Here is a 14,164-nt window from a genome sequence, read left to right as displayed (position 1 = left end):
ATATAAAAAATATAAAGGCACTTTGTTTAAGGAAAGGCAAAGAGTAATTCAACAAGTATCATTCCCTTTTTTCCTTGTTTTGGAACCTGCCTTTCTAGAGTGAATTTTGTTAATCTTATTTAGAATTCAGCAGTAGAAATTGAGAGTTACACTTTGCAGGTCCTCCATATCGAGTAGTACAGTTCTACCTCAATGGATTTGATGAATTCAATAATTTTATAGCACAGGACTTTAGGTAGAATTATATTACTGACTTGAATGAGTTGAAAAACAACCCTGAACACCTGGCACAACTTCTAAAGCTGGTGTTTTATTTAGAAAACAAGCTCAATGTGTAGCACACATAAATGGCATATTGACATTTCAAAGCTAAGGAGTTGACCTCACCTTCATTTCTCCTAACAAGTGAGAGAAATGAAAAACTTTAGGTAGTAAAGACACATCAGTAGCTTTCAATTTAATTACTCCAGCATTTCTTGGACTGGGTCAAATCTACAATGTACAGCATGGGCTTTATTATATGCCTTTCCTGATTAATTAATAGTGTCGCATATAAATCTATTGGTGTCAACTAGAAGGTTTACTTCTGATCTTTTAGAATAAGTGTGCATGCACATGCATGTGAATGTTTGAGTTTGTATGTTTGTTGTAGAGCAGAAAACCATGTATATAAATCCAAAAGAACACATATACATAGATAATAATGTTTACAGTATGTGAAAAAAATAAGGTCAAATAATTTTGAAAAGTGCTATACATATGTTTTACAAAGAAAATTTGTACCTTTGACTTGTAAAAAGCAGACACCTGTGAAAATAAAAATCTAGAAGTACTGCAATGGTCATTATTTTAAGTTTTTAACTTTGGCATTATTAGCCTCTTTTGACCTATTTCAGTCTTGGGCAAGCAAATAGTATCTCTATTTTACCCGAATTCCTTAAAATTACATAATGTGAAGCTAATTCACTTCTCCCAAATTTACCATGTTAAATTCTTTATCTTATTACCATTTAAGTATTTATTCTAAAAAAAAAAAAATAGGATAAAAAATTTCAACCTTGGAACTTCCACTTCCAATTATGTTGAGATTTCTTACAGCAGACCAAAAATCCTGCTAAGAACAACAAATATCATAATGAAATTTTAAGCAGTGGTTTAAAAAGCATGAGAGCTGCTGAAGTAGCCAGTTTTGAAGGGCCAGATCCTGGAGAGAAGGAAACTTTATTGAGGTAAGCTAGATTTTCTGTACAATGGCTTTCTATTTGGGACATTTATTGATTCTTGACATATACCAAGATGTGACTAGGCTGGGTAGAGAAGCTGCTAAGCATCCTAAAATACAAAAGAGCTTTTGGTAACCTCACATGTTTGGGGAAACAAGAACTAAAGTTCTGGTACAAGAAGACATCTAGGACTTGATTGACCAAAATTCCATTGATGAATAAGGTTCACAGAAGTGTGCCTGGCACTCAAGACCTGTTGTCTCATCGAGTCATTATCTGATTAAGCTACACAGGAAAAGATGTAACGGAGCCAAGCAGAAAGTGTGTATAAAGCAACCAAATATGATCAAAGAGTAGTGTGGTGTTCTCAGCATTCCCACTATGCTCAGGAGATCAAAATTAAAGACCTCCAAAAAGGAGTGGCACTAGTAAACACTCCATGCTTTAATTGGGATCCCTGGAGGGATATACCATGGGGGTAAACCAGAGGTAGACTAAACCATGCCAAGAATGCAAACTAATATCAAGTTAGTTCAAGGTCTGACTGGATTTAGGTGAATGGCTCTTTATGGCCTGCCAGAGGATAGGGAAAATCATCACTAAAATTCTTCACACACAAGATTAACAGTGAAACTAAAATTTCTTGGGATATTAAGAAATACCACAAAAAGAAAAAAACAGGCAAGACTAAATGACACAAATAATATGGTCATGAAATTTTAAAATAACTGCGATTAATATCTTTAAGCAAATAGATGACCAGGTAGAGAATTTTCACAGAAAATAAGAAAAGAGTCAAATGGAAATTTTTTTAATTGAAAAATACTGTAACTGACATCATAGCATGATAGATGGGACACAGATGAAGAAAGATGAATGAACTGGAAGACAGATCAATACACAACATCTAGACTATATAATAGAGAGGGCAAAATAGATGGAAAATACAGAAAGGAACATATGAAACATATTATATAACAGATGGACCCCAAAAATGTGTACTACATTTTTCATATCTGTATTATTTATAATTCCAAACTTTCCATCAACAGTAGAATGAATAACTACACATTGGTATGTTCATGTAATGGGAAGCTATTGTGTTGAGAAATGAACCACTGCTACACACAAAAGCATTGAATCATTCAAACATAATATTATACAAAAGAAGCCATATACAAGAGTACATGCTGCATGATGCCATTTACATAGAATCCAAAAATGGTAAAATAAATCTATTATTATTATCAGAGAGGGGTTAACTACTGGGGCTGTTAGGGATGCTAATATTCTACTTTTTGACTCCATGGTGGTTATGCAAATGTATTTGCTTTGTGAAAATCCATCGAATTGTACACTTATGATTTGTGTGATTTTGTGTATGTATGCCAAGCTTCAATTAAAAAATATTCTAAAAAATTAAAGCCTAAGTATATTAAAGTTAAAATTAAAATTAAATTTCTGAGGGATGAGATGAATCACTTTCATTCTCCCACAGCTAAGAAAATTTCTTTGGACATTGATTGCCTTTGGATTTCAAAGAATGTGAAGAATTAATCAGGAGAGAGGACATCAAAAAATGGAAAAAAAAAGTAAGAGGAGGTGGGGTATAGGATGTGTGTATATCTTTAAGACTACTCAGTATATCCTTAAAGAAATAAGCAGAATGGAGCCTGCTAGAAACCAGGTAAACTGTCTCAGCAATTCTTTCTCCTTTAGCAGTCCAGCAGACCTAGGGATAGTTGATGTAGCCAAAGGCAAGAATCAGAAATACCAGATATTAACAATAATAATAGTACAGAATTTATACAGAAATAATAAATCAAAGCTTTAATAGTACACTTATCCTGATGAGCACTGAGTAAAACATGGAATTGTTGAATCACGATATTGTATACCCAAACTAATACGACACTATATATTAACTACACTGGAATTAAAATTTTTTTTAAAAGTATTTCCAATCTTATTTCCAGGTAACAAATTATTTTTTTCTCTGTATTTTTTGTTTTGTTTTGTTATTTGTTTGTTTGCTTGCTTTTCACCATTTCTAAGTATAAAATGTCCCAGACTTATTTGGAGCCTCTTTCACTGTTTATTCCTTTTGATTAGGATTTCTTGATTCTAGATGCTGAGTTCCTTGACTTCTGTTTCTTACTTAGTTATGTACCTATATTTCCTAATCAAGCTCCTATCAAAGAGTAAGTATTAAACGTATGTGTGGTGTCTCTTTACTAGCATAATCTAAACCCAGGATGTGGGGATGCCTGGGTGGCTCAGGCAGTTAAGCATCTGCCTTTGGCTCAGGGTGCATGATCCTAGGGTCCCAGGATCGAGTCCCACATTGGGCTCCCTGCTCAGCGGAGAGTCTGCTTCTCTCTCTGCCTGCCGCTCCCCTGGCTTGTGCTCTGTATCTCTCTCTATCTCTCTCTGACAAATAAAATCTTAAAAAAAATAAACAAATAAACCCAGGATTTAAATTAGGGCTAATATTGTAGTATTTTAGAAATGGTACATATTTTGCCATTTTTTTCCTAGAAAGAGAGAAAATAACCCAGGAACTATGCCATCATTAGAAAACATATATGAGGATGTATTTCTCCTGTTGTGATTTAAAATCCTGCTAAATTTTCTCTGAGATTAGAGGTTTTGCCTGTGATTTGGCACATACGTTTATGATCAGCTTTTGCATTTGTCTCCAGACTAGACTGGATGTTAGTAAAAATTTCCATACACCTTTTTATCCGATTACTGTTTTGTGAGTACAAGGCATTCCTACTCATTATGTCTCTAGATGGCTCCCCGCAAATGTAATCAGGAAGAAAATCACAAATTGGGAAATTAACACTTTAAAAAGTCTTCCTGGGGAGTGAGGCTAGATGGCATGTGAAAGCTACCTTAACAAGTTCAGTATTACCACAAATGTTTCCTACACAACTGAGTTCAATTCTATTTAAAAAAAAAAAAAACTCCAGAAAAATTTAAAATGTATGAAAAAACAAAACATATTTGCTTCATGTAAATATCAAAATCCCAACTTTAGGTTTTAAAAGGTTATTTGTTTTGGATATAGCTTCCAAGAACCCAGCTTCCCCAGCTCTACTAGTTTGCCAATAGACATGATGAGAGGGAGAACAGTGGAAAATAGTTGTGACTGTCTCTAGTACATGCCAATCTTCTTTTTCAAGTGCCACTTTGACAAAATGATGTCTGGTTGATGATTCATTTGCTTGAAAAATCTTCTGGGCTAGATCCAAACATTACAAAAAAGGTGTACAGGAAGTATTTTGTCACTGTTCCATACAACCGCACCAAATAGAAGAGAGGAAAAATTCTATGCTCTCCTACTATGTACAGTTAATTCCATACATCACTATTAATCATAATAATATAATATCTTTACTATTAAATAAAACCTTAGAGTCAATTTTACCATAGAGATAAGAAACACTGAGGTCTAGAGATTGAGCTTCTTACCTAACACTTGACAGTTAATTAGTAACTAAGCTGAACCACAATTTAACTACTCTAGCCAACAATAAGGAGGTTTTTGGGGTAGCTCTTTCCAAAATGTGTGATTTTGAGGTTTAAATAAACAGGGAAATAATAAAACTCTTGCCCCAGTCCAGTAAAACCTTTACTTTCTAACATGGAAAGTTCAATAATAATTGTTTCTAAGGCCCCTGAAATGACTACTATTTTTAGATGCTCCACCTCAGTAGATATGCCGAGTAAGGGAAGAAAGAAAAATAAAATCTGCAGGAAGATTCAAGATGAAGAGGAATTAAGTAGTCAGAGAAATAGAGCACCAGGGTGGAAAAATACATATCAAATTAGAACAAAGGAACTTGTATTAAAAATACTGGATGAGTATCAGTCATATATATTTATATGCAGAGTAACTACTGTTGTTATGGTGGTTCAATAATATACTCATAAATTCTTTGATACTCCTCTCTTCAAAAGGCAGAATGTAATTCCTCTCTTCTTGATTTTGGGCTAAACTTAGGGATTCACTCCTAATGAATAAAATATGTTAGAAATGATGGTGCCTGACTTCCAAGATGAGTCACAAAAGGCATTGTGACTCCCTTTTTTTCTCTTGGATCTCTCAATACAGTCAACTGCCATACTGTGGGGACAGTAAGTAAGCCTTATAGAGATACCACTATGACAAGAAACTAAGCCTTCTGCCAACAACTAATACTAACTTGCTAGCATGTAAGTCACCCTGGAAATGGATCCACCAGCCCTAGTCAAGCCTTCAGATAACTGCAGCCCTGACTAACATTTTGATTGTAATCTCATAAGAGATCTTGAACTAAAACCAGGCAACTAAGCCCGGTTCCTGCCTCCTAGAAACTGCAACATAATAAATCTTTATTGTTTTAAACCATTAAATTTGGGAGTAATTTGTTACAATGCAATCGATAACTAATAATGTTGTCATGTTGAAGTGAAAAAGTAGCGTCAGAGAACTCATAATGGAGTGAGCCATAGGAAATCACTGTTTCTGTAAGTCATAGATCAGCCATTCCATATGGTTCAACCTACTGGACAGGAGCTCTACCAACTTGTTTCATTCCTGATGGACTGGACTTCAGTCTCTGAGAACACATTGTTCAATGTGTTTGTCATTTTCTAAATTACAATCACATGGCAAATTAGTCAGGACTTTCTGGCACAATGTTCTGATACAAGAGTTGGAAACCAATTATTTGTGGATTACCTCTTAGTTTAGACATGTAAAAGATAATTATTAGCAAATGATGATCATTCTCTCTTGCAAAAGGTATTTTGGGCTTTAAACTTGGAACAAATATTTGAATAAATGATAAAATATGTTTCAAATATCTTACACAATCCTAAGTACCAAAAGACATTTTCTTCTGATCCTTAGAGGTACTGGTTGTTCTTAGAGCAACGTTTTCATTGCATTAAAACACACAAACACACAACCTCAGTCTGTAAGTATGTAATTACCTTAGAGTGCTAGTGCTCCCCTGATTTTAATCCCATTAAGATGCCTCAGCTGAGAGACTATGGACTCAGAAACAAACTGAGGGTTCTAGAGGGGAGGGGGGTGAGGGGATGGGTTAGCCTGGTGATGGGTATTAAAGAGGGCACGTATTGAATGCAGCACTGGGTGTTATAAGCAAACAATTAATCATGGAACGCTACATCAAAAACTAATGATGTAATGTATGGTGATTAACATAACATAATAAAAAAAAAATAAAAAAAATAAAAACACAATGGTTTATATATCTTAAAAAAAAAAAGATGCCTCAGCTGACCCAGGTAACACAAAATTAGCCTTTTGATAACTTACTTTTTTTGACACAACCTTTGCCATTTACTTATTTCTATTGACAGAATATATCAAGCTGTTGAGTGAGAATTTATTTCTACTTCTAGATTCCCTAGAGCTTTCACATGTGTGCTTGATTTAATGCAAAGCTTTACATGTAACCTTTCCAGCACCAGATCACAACAATTTCTCATTTATCTTTTTCATTTTCAGCTTTAATTGAAGACAAATCTTAAATGAAGTTATAAAAATTGGTATAATTTACCCTGACTCCAGATGCAAAATTCTATTACTTTAAAAAAGTTTTCTTCAATTACCTGTCTTAAGAGTTTGTAGGGATGTGTCATATATGAATAACTGTCATGGGGTGTTTATTTTCTTTGAAAAAAAGAATCCCTGAGCTAAAATTCCATGATTGCTAATGAAATTACTCTATCATCTTTGGGATCTATTGACAGAGGAACAGATAGGGTTCTTCTCGTGCTTCTAACAAAGGTTTGGCCAACACCAGTGATTAATTGGAAGCAACAAGGAAATCTTCACAAATTTAAAATTAGAAATCATGTTTCATTTTGTATATTACCAGAGCATGAACTTACCTAACTTCCTAGTAAGAGCGATAATGTTAACTGTGCCTTTTTCTGGATAATAAGATTAAAAATTGATTTTTATTTTCATTTCTGTTTATTTATATTCCTTAGCATTAATTTTAAGAATTAATGTGTATTTCTACTCTATTCTATTATATAAATAGGCAATTATTAGTGATCATATTTATACTTAATATATAATTTATGTGCTATAAATGATATCTTAGTGTAAACACAGTAACTCTGTTTGGCACACTGATACTAGAAATAATATATAAAATTACCAATTGACTCAAGTGTAAGTATAAAATCTTATTGAGTCTTTTTCTTGTTTTATTTTTAGAGAGCTCAGCCTATCTCTACATCCTCTAACAGAGAAAGATTATGAGCTGAAACACCTATTGCTACCCACATGGGGAAATTCTGAGCTTCTTAAACCATTGGCAAATAATGTGTACAGCTTGAACTTCCTCTGACAACAGAATGCTACATTAAAGGACAACAAATCTTCTGGCAATAACTCAAATTTAACAGGTTGCTATAGCAAATCTATCTTTCTAAACAACCAGTGTGTGATCCCACAATAGTATCAAGAGTGCACTGTACTGAGAATTAGAATGCTTATATTAAAGCTGCTAACTTGCAGTGGGTTTTATGGAGGTATAATTTTCCATTTAAAATGTAAACTTCTCTGTACAAAAACACTTGGATAATTATAAAAATGTAAGTAAATCCTTTGCAAAAAGTAATTATGGTGAGGGAGACTTTCTTTTGCCTTCCGTGTTTTATGAGTGTATTTGGTTCCATAAGCAAACTAATTAAAATGTTGCAAGACACACTGAAATGCTGGCATTTTAGATGGAAAGCAGTTGTACTCCTGGCAAAGACTGTTTCATGTTTCTAAGGAGTTTTGAAATTGTAGTTATAAACTATTCAGTCAAGCAAACTGAAAACAAGAGCCAAAATCATGCTCTCAGCTTTGAGATCTGTAGCCACATGCCACCACAAAGCCGTGAATTTTCTAAGTATAAAATGAGACAAAAAAATACATTTGTTTTGTTAGAAAACATTTGGAAAAGGGGGTGATAAAAGACTGTAGTACTTATATAATTAAAATAAGAAAAAAAATAATTTGGAAGTCATAAAATTGTTTTAGGTTGATTATTTCCATGATTTAAAAATGATTAGCCAAATGGCTGGCAAATAATGTTTCCACCACAAACAGGAATGCTCTAGCATGAAAGCTAATAAGATGGAGAACTGTGTTATGGTACAGTCTCAAGAGTAGATACTTTACCTGAGAGCCCTGGATGTATAAAACAGCTGCGCAGTGATTATCAGGAGTACTGCATGCAACAGACTGCATTTAGAATTTGATATCCATCTTCTTCACTTTGGCCAGGCCTGCTTTGGGCAAGATTTATTGAGTTGCTACTTTGTACCAATCACAGTGGTAGGAAGGGGAGTTTCAATACTAAGAAGTCTAGTATGGTGTCTGTCTGCATGGATTTACAGTGCAATCCCTTAAGAAGGCAGTTTAGCGCGTTAGTGATTCATGGACTCTGGGGCCAGACCACATGGGCTTAAATCGCACTTGTCCACTAATTATCTGTGATATTGGACAAATTAACTAATCTGTCCAGTATGCTCATCTGTGGAATAAGAATTATAACAATCCTACCTCATGTAGTTGCTATGAAAATTAAATGAGTTAGCCTACGTATAAATGCATAATTCCTGGCAGTCAGTATTATATAGGTTATTTGCTATTATCTTATCTCCACTCCAACTCAGCAGTGCTATAATATTGCCTACTAGATAACATAATAGCTAATTTTACAGAAGGTAGATATCCAGTAATAGTCAAAGATCAGAAAAAGCCTCTAGAAGGCAGAGCTGTGGGCATCTGAAGCCTTTACTATGTGCTCTGCATGCAAAATATAAGGATACAGTAGGGCTATTACCCAAACAAGCTCATGTTAAATATGATAGAAAGCATACAAATGACATCTGAGAGCAGTAGAAGAACCATTTTTATGAAACAGAAGAAAAACAGCAGTTTAAAATTAAATCATCATCATATATCACAGCTATCATTATTCAGTCTTTACCCCTTCTAGATGCCAGGTACTAAATAAACTCTTTAAATGCTTTCCTAATGAGCCCTGAAAGCAACCTTGTAGAACAAGCACTATTTTTTTTTTTTTTTTTACCCATCTTACAAGTGTAGAGGCTGAAGCTTAGATAACTTCATTAAGTTTTCCCAGGCTATACAGATAGTGATGAAGATATGACAAGAACTCAGGTCTTTCTGTGTCTAAAGTGTATGTTATTATACTCTATTGCAATCCTTATCATATTATGAGCATGTTGCCATGTCATTAAATGTTCTACACAAACATGTTTTCTAATGGCTGCAAAGTGTCCTAGTGTATGTCTGTACCATTATTTATTTACCCCCTTCTGTCCTGTCAAATATTTAGGTTGTTTCTAGTCCCTGAGGTATTGTATATCATTTGTAATACAAATCTGCCTTACAAGTTTTTGTATACATTTGATTAGTCTCTTAGTATAGATTCCAAGAAATGAAGTCACCAGGCTAAAGGATGTGAACATTTATAAAACCTTAATATAAATTGTCAAATGGCCCCACCAGCAAAGTGATAGCAATTTGCTCTCCCTTCCATAATTTTAGAGCTTGCTCATTTCACTGCATCCTTGCCAATCCTGAATGTTAGCAATATATTTTTTCTAAAAGTTTCTTACAGATTTCTAAGTCTCCTATTGATGTAATTTGTATTTTCATTTCCACTGGGTGCTTGGAGAGAAAAAGTACCATTTATTGAAAACAAAACATGTGGACAATACTTCAACATTCACTTATATCTATCTTTACCCCTCATTCTTCTCCTTGCGTTCAATCTTTGCTTTTCCCTTCACAGAATTTTCTAAAACTCCAAGTCTCAATTTATTGTTACAATGTTTGGGAAGTTTCCCCAACATCTCTAGACAAAGTTTGTTACTTTCTCTGACCTAGGAACATGTCTTATGCTATCATTTATTCCATTATAGTGAAATTATGATTTACTTCTCTCTTGTCTCTTCCAGATTATGAGCTACTGAAGAAGGTCTTACAACTTATTAGATCCCCAGGACCTAAGAGATAGTCAAAATTCTTAAGCAAATTTAATTAGCACTTGCCACAAAAGCACAATGACTCTAGATTTCAATTAAATTTTCATTGTTTCCTTAAATTACGGATTTACTCATCAATCAATAGTGTACTTGATTACATGCTATGGGACGGTATAAAAACTGAATAAAGGCATGTAGTGGAATTACCTTGTTCTAAAAGAACTTGTTCTATAAAAAAGTAAAAATCAGCCTTGCTGATTGTTCGGAGTTAAGGACTTAGAAATCATAGCAATGTCTGCTCTCTATCTTGCACTTACTATGTACACTTACTTTATGCCCTACTCTTTTCAGGACACGTGTGTGTGTGTGTCTGAGAATGTGTGTGTATGTATATATTTGTATATAGGTATATACCCATATACAGATATACAGTGTATATATATATTTTTTTCATTTAATTTTTAAACAGTCATGTTACTTACCTGCTATAATTTTCATTTAATAAACAAGAACAGTGTGAGATATATTAGTTAACAGTTTCAAGGTTAAAGACTAATGGCAGAGCCATATTTGAATATTAGTCAGAGTGACTCCATAGATTGTGTTTCTGCCCTCCAATAATATAATGTAATTAAAGAATTTAACGAGGGGATACCTGGGTGGCTCAGATGGTTAAGCATCTGTCTTTGGCTCAGGTCATGATCTCCAGGTCCTGGGATGGAGCCCCACATCAGGTTCCCAGCTCAGCGGGGAGTCGGCTTCTCCCTCTCCCTCTGCCTCTCCCCCTGCTTGTGCTCTCTCTACTTCTCTCTCAAATAAATAAATAAATAAATAATAAATAAATAAATAAATATTTTTTTAAAAGTATTTAATGAGAATACTTATAAAAACAGGAGGTGCAAGGATGTTGGTGATGTCCAATTGTTTCTCTTCATTTTAAAGAACTATACTCACGATGCATTGAAATCAAACTAGCAATGTTAAATATTCTCATTTCATATGCTTAGACTATATTACAACTTGTTCTTGTAAAATTCAAATATTGCAGGAAGAAGAAAAAACAACTTTGTCTTGTTTTAGGTGTCTTTTCAGATGGATGCAACAACAGTTAAGATATCAAGTAAACTTCACAGAAATTATTTGTCAGTGAAACTCTCAGGAGATATCTTTGCTCTGTAGCATTTTAATGCAATGTAATGCCCTTGGTTTTTTATTGAGAAAAACAACAACCAAACCACAAGGGAAATTCTATAACTCATTGAGCCTGATGTGTATGGCTGGACTTCTACATCGTTAAAATAAAACCCAGAAAGAGTATGTTCTTTAATAGCAGATAGGACTTAAGAGGTACGGCAAGGCCTTTTAAAAACTCAACCTATTCTTTTTCAAGGCACATATTACAAAACAAATTCTTTGTCAAGGGGTACATACAGCAAAGGAAATCCTTTTTCAAGGAGCATACATTGCAAAATAAAGTTTCTGCTGTTATATAATTGTATAAATTAGCACAAGAACTCTTCAGAGTGTACAAGTGAGAGGTCATGCAATGGAACCCTTTGGCAGTCTGTTCAAGCCTATGTATGTCTAATGGTTTAAATACCTAAAATAAAATATTAAGGTACAAATAATTACAAAGCAAACCAATTACATTAAAATGCTATTATCAAATAATTTAAAAAATGTGATATGGTCATATGTGCTCTTTGTTTTTTTTTTTTAAGATTTTATTTATCTGTCAGAGAGAGCAAGAACACAAGCAGGGGAGTGGCAGTCAGAGAGAGAAGCAGGCTCCCCGCTGAGCAGGGAGCCCGATGCGGGGCTCGATCCCAGGACTCTGGGATCATGACCTGAGCTGAAGGCAGATGCTTAACCAACTGAGCCACCCAGGAGTCCCCATATGTGTTCTTTCTTATTAATACATTAAATAACAGATTTCTCAGTAGGTCTAATGATGATTGTTATTTCAAGGTGGCCATAAGTATAAATACGTCAGGTTAACTTCAACAACAACAGATTTCTATTATGTCTATTGGTGACAAAGTCACAGGAGTTGCCAATAGTAATAAGGTTTGTCATCTACATTTGTAATTGAAAGAAATGCTATATTTCCTCTAGAGGAAATAAAATTAAATATAACTAAAAATAAAGATGTGATTTTTAAAATTTCTAATCACACAGGTGATCACCACCCCCCACCAAACAAGAGCAAAAACATGCACAAACAAACAAAAAAACTATTGGAGTCTATCTACAGACTCCAAGTTCAGAACTTCTATATTTGTGCCCACTTTGGCCGCACATATACTAAGGCTGGAATGATACAGAGAAGATTAGTATGGCCCCCATGCAAGGATGACACACAAATTCATGAAGCATTCCATATTTAAAAAAAATAAAGAACTGGGCGCCTGGGTGGCTCAGTTGGTTAAGCGACTGCCTTCGGCTCAGGTCATGATCCTGGAGTCCCGGGATCGAGTCCCGCATCGGGCTCCCTGCTCGGCGAGGAGCCTGCTTCTCCCTCTGACCCTCCCCCCTCTCATGTGCTCTCTGTCTCTCTCGTTCTCTCTGTCTCAGATAAATAAATAAAATCTTTAAAAAATAAATAAATAAATAAAGAACTTCTATATTAATGCGTTTCTATTTTAAAATACAATTTACCATTTCCTTGAAAACTTAAAATTCTGATCACCTGAAAGAGAAAAAAGCTGAGAGAGAAATTAACTATGAAATGCAAATACATTATCACAAGGAAAAAATGCTTTTTTCTATTTTTTGTATCTATATAAGATAATGGATATTAACTAAACTCACATGGTAATAATTTCGTAATATATGTAAGTCATTTTGCCCTACACCTTAAACATGCAGAATGCTGTATGTTGATTATATTTCAATAAAACTGAAAGAGAAGTAAGTACAAACTTATAGGCAAGCTTGTATATCAGGAAACTAAATGAACAAGTATGGAAATGAAATAGTTATCTAGATCAGTCATATTTCATTGATCTTAGTGACTATAAGAAGTCCAAAGATGTTAGTAATATTTTGTTGTTTTAAATTTTACAACATGTTGCCAAGAACATCATATTCTTTTCTTTTTTTTTTTCTTTTGCCTGCCAGAGTCACACATTTCTCTCTCTACCCACCCACTCCTTTTTAGACTATATCTTTTGCAGGAATAGTTACATTTAAATAAAATCTTTGGATTAACAATAATCACAATTTAAAAGAAATGCTATTCCTCTGATGGTTTTATTAAGACGTGAACTTTAAATAACATTGTCTTAATCTCTCAGGAAATTGAAATTTAGATTTGTGGTTTGGCAGCAGACCCTATTGCTATTCATGCACAGCGATGCCAAAGTTAAGGCCATGGTTAATTATTGAAACAGGCAGAATTCATTTTTTTTTCAAACAGAAATATGAATGAATCTGCCAATCCTCCTTACTTTTTTTTTTTTTGGCATTTTTTAAATTTTATTGTTATGTTAATCACCATACATTACATCATTAGTTTTTGATGTAGTGTTCCCTGATTCATTGTTTGCATATAACACCCGGTGCTCCATTCAATATGTGCCCTCTTTAATACTGATCACCAGGCTAACCCATCCCTCCACTCCCCTCCCCTCTAGAACCCTCAGTTTGTTTCTCAGAGTCCATTGTCTCTCACGGTTCGTCTCCCCCTCCAATTTCCCGCCCTTCATTTTTCCCTTCCTACTATCTTCTTTTTTTTAACATATAATGTATCATAAGTTTCAGAGGTACAGGTCTGTGATCCAACAGTCTTACAGTATTCACAGCACTCACCATAGCACATACCCTCCCCAATGTCTATCACCCAGCCACCCCATCCCTCCCACCCCCCACCACTCCAGCAACCCTCAGTTTGTTTCCTGAGATTA

General features: G+C 34.5%; 1 protein-coding gene and 1 non-coding gene across 2 annotated transcripts in view; one reads left to right on the top strand and one right to left on the bottom strand.

Annotated features, from left to right (window-relative positions):
* The window catches only part of ZNF385D (zinc finger protein 385D), a 750,122-nt gene that overhangs the window by 467,889 nt on the left and 268,069 nt on the right, over positions 1-14,164 (bottom strand). The window lies entirely within an intron of this gene.
* LOC115940410 (U6 spliceosomal RNA) lies at positions 12,540-12,646 on the top strand. The gene has a single exon (XR_004075171.1). It is a non-coding gene; the product is annotated as a U6 spliceosomal RNA (small nuclear RNA).

The sequence above is a fragment of the Leptonychotes weddellii genome, chromosome 1 (assembly GCF_054177405.1).
Source record: "Leptonychotes weddellii isolate Sample4059 chromosome 1, ASM5417740v2, whole genome shotgun sequence".
Lineage (NCBI taxonomy): Eukaryota > Metazoa > Chordata > Mammalia > Carnivora > Phocidae > Leptonychotes > Leptonychotes weddellii.
The sequence above is the reverse complement of the archived record's forward strand: the minus strand, read 5'-3'. Positions and strand labels throughout refer to the sequence as shown.